At 72.8% G+C, this 3405-nt stretch overlaps 1 non-coding gene across 1 annotated transcript; it reads right to left on the bottom strand.

Annotated features, from left to right (window-relative positions):
* Positions 1–2162: 2162 nt before the first annotated feature.
* On the bottom strand, positions 2163–2281 carry LOC135979562 (5S ribosomal RNA). The gene has a single exon (XR_010596845.1). It is a non-coding gene; the product is annotated as a 5S ribosomal RNA (ribosomal RNA).
* Positions 2282–3405: the final 1124 nt, after the last annotated feature.

Here is a 3405-nt window from a genome sequence, read left to right on the forward strand (position 1 = left end):
ATTCGACGGGTTGACCTGGTGGCCGGTTTGCTTTCCGGACCGGATGTCACCCCACTCCCAGGGCAGCGCGGCAGTGGTGCTGAGGACCGCAGAGGGGGGGCTTAATAGTCGAGAGGGAGCAGGTCCGGGGGAGGCTTAATAGTCGTCCCCCGAGGACTCCGGGGGCCAGGCTTAATAGTCGTCCCCCCCCCCCCCCCCCCCGGGCGCTCCAGGGGGGAAAGCTTAATAGTCCTCCCCCGAGGACTCCGGGGGCAGGCTTAACAGTCGTCCGCCCCGGGCGCTCCAGCGGGAAAGCTTAATAGTCCTCCCCTGACAGTGTGTGTGTGTGTGGGAGGGAGGCTTAGCAGTCTTGCCCCGGGTGGTCCGGTGGGGGAGGCTTAGCAGTCATCCCCCGAGGACTCCGGGGGCAGGCTTAATAGTGGTTCCAGGGGAGGCTTAATAGTCTTCCCCCGGGCAGTCCGGGAGAGGCTTAATCGTCATCCCCCGACAGTGTGTGTGTGTGTGTGTGGGGGGGAGGCTTAGCAGTCTTCCCCCAGGCTGGGTGGGGGCCTGGCGGGAGGCGTCGCAGTCTTCCCCCGGGCGGTCCGGTGGGGGAGGCTTAGCAGTCGTCCCCAGGGCGGTCCGGGGGTGGGGTGGGGTGGGGGGCCTCACAGTCGTCCCTCGGAGAGCCGGGTCGGCGGCAGTGGTGGGTTTACGTCCAGCCTCCGGAGGGTGCGCGTCCTCGGAGGCGATGCAGGCGCCGCAGAGAGGCAGCCTCCGAGGCAGGGAGCGGAGCACCGAGGCTGGGGAGAGGGGAGCAGGAGCCGGGGGCTGGGGGTGGGGGTGGGGGGCGTTCAGGACAACCGGTCAAGCCCCGGGAAGCAGCTGTCAAATGTTCCAAGTCCCCACTCGGCCACCAGGTCCACCCCAGTCTAGCAATGGGGTTGACCTGGCTGACGGCCGGTTAGTATCAAGGTAAACTCACCGTCGTCCACAGGAGGGCAGCTCTCAGGCCGGCCGGCTGCGGCTGACTCTGGGGCGGCGCCCGGTCCCGGCAGCGAGGGGCGGGGGGCGCGGAGCGAGACGGGGCTAACCGGGGGGGGGGGGGCGCCTCCTGCGACTTTGGGGGCCGCGGGTCGTCAGTGGCGTGCAGGCCGGGCCTCTCCCGGGGGATTCGGGGGGGCGGTCCTGCGGGCCGGGCGCAGGGGGCTCGGGCGAGCCCGGGCCGGTCCGCCCCGGGGCCGGGGTCTCCGCCTGCGGCTCAGGGGGGCGCGGGTCGTCGGGGGAGGAAGCCCGGGGGAGCTGCACACCGGCCCGCCAGGCCAGGCCTGGCCTGGATGGCCGCGGGGGGATTCGGGGCGGTCCCGCGGGCCGGGGGCCGGGCGCAGGGGAGGCGGGGGGTCCGAGCGAGTCCGTCCCGGGCCCGGGGCCTCCCCCTGCGGCTTTGGGGTCCGTGGGTCCCCGCTGGCGGAAGCCACTGGGAGCTGGACACCCGCCGTCCGTCCCGCCTGGCCAGGCCTGGCCTGGGTGGCCGCGGGGGGATTCGGGGCGGTCCCGCGGGCCGGCGGCCGGGCGCAGGGGAGGCGGGGGGTCCGAGCGAGTCGGTCCCGGGCCTGGGGTCTCCCCCTGCGGCTTTGGGGTCCGTGGGTCCCCGCTGGAGGAAGCCGCTGGGCGCTGGACACCCGCCGTCCGTCCCGCCTGGCCAGGCCTGGCCTGGGTGGCCGCGGGGGGATTCGGGGCGGTCCCGCGGGCCGGCGGCCGGGCGCAGGGGGTCCGAGCGAGTCCGTCCCAGGCCCGGGGCCTCCCCCTGCGGCTTTGGGGTCCGTGGGTCCCCGCTGGAGGAAGCCGCTGGGCGCTGGACACCCGCCGTCCGTCCCGCCTGGCCAGGCCTGGCCTGGGTGGCCGCGGGGGGGGATTCGGGGCGGACCTGCGGGCCGGCGGCCGGGAGGGTCCGGGCCAGTCCGCCCCATGCCCGGCGTCTCCCCCAGCGGCTTCGGTGGCCCCGGGGGGGGTCCTCCGCGGAGGAAGCCGGGTGGGTGGGGAGCCGGACCCCAGGCGCCCAGACCCGTGACCTGCGGCCGCGACCTCCGACTCGGCAGGAGCGACGAGGGGCTTTCCGGCCCGTCCCCCCCTCTCCTTCCCCCCCAGAAAAGGAGAGAGAGCTGACTCGGACCGGGAAAAGCTGCCTACGGCACCTGGGATTCCCAGGCGGTCACCCATCCAAGTACTAGCCAGGCCCGGGACGGTTTACCTTCCGAGATCGGACGGGATCGGGGGCGTTCGGTCCGGTATGGCCGTAGGCACCCGGCCCCGCGCCTCCTCGCCCGCTTTCCCCTGCCGACGCCCGGGCCTGCCGCACGGTGAGCCCCGGTCGGACTGCCCCCCCCCCTGCGGCAGGGCCCCCGTCTCTCGCGGGCCCGGTCCTTTTTTCCTTTTCGAGCTCCGGGGCCCGGGCTGGCCGCCAGAGCCCCTCCGCCCGCCCTCCCCGGCGTCGGGGAAAATACTGTCCCGGACTTCCAGTGCGCCCGATCCTGTCAGCCGGGGGGTGGGGAGGGGCAGTCCCTCGCTGCGGCCGGGGAGGGTGAGCCCAGGGCGGCTTGCCTGCCGTGCGAGGCCCCTCTCGGCCACCAGGTCAACCCCGAGTCGAAAGGGCTGAAAAATTTTCAGAGTCCCCTCCCGGGCACCAGGTCAACCCGTGGAATCGGACGGGTTCACCTGCTGGCCGGTTCGCTTCCCGGCCACCAGGTCAACCCCTAGGTTGCCGACCGGCCTACCCAGTGGCCGGTTTGCTTTCCGGCCACCAGGTCAACCCCTAGGGGTTTTAACGGGGGCACGCCCGGTGGCCTCTTTCCCGTCCGGTCACCAGGTCAACCCGGATCTCCCTCCTTCCCTGGGCGTCCCCTCCTCGGAGGCGTCAGGTTCCATTTCCCCCCCCCCCCCCCAGACTTCCAGGGGCCCGATCCAGTCGGCCGGGAGGCAGTCCCTCGCTGCGGCCGGGGAGGGTGAGCCCAGGGCGGCCTGGTCCATGTCTCTAGTGGGCCCGATCCTTTTTTTTTTTTTCGAGCTCCGGGGCCAGGCCCGCCCGGGCAGCCCTCCTCGGAGGCGTGGGGCGATTCCCCCCCCCCCCCAGACTTCCAGGGGCCCGATCCTGTCGGCCGGGAGGCAGTCCCTCGCTGCGGCCGGGGAGGGTCAGCCCAGGGCGGCTTGCCTGCCGTGCGAGTCCCCTCTCGGCCACCAGGTCAACCGCGAGTCGAAAGGGCTGAAAAATTTTCAGAGTCCCCTCCCGGGCACCAGGTCAACCCGTGGAATCGAACGGGTTCACCTGCTGGCCGGTTCGCTTCCCGGCCACCAGGTCAACCCGTGGAATCGGACGGGTTCACCGGCTGGCCGGTTCGCTTTCCGGCCACCAGGTCAACCCCTAGGTTT

The sequence above is a fragment of the Chrysemys picta genome, unplaced genomic scaffold (assembly GCF_011386835.1).
Source record: "Chrysemys picta bellii isolate R12L10 unplaced genomic scaffold, ASM1138683v2 scaf1007, whole genome shotgun sequence".
NCBI lineage: Eukaryota > Metazoa > Chordata > Testudines > Emydidae > Chrysemys > Chrysemys picta.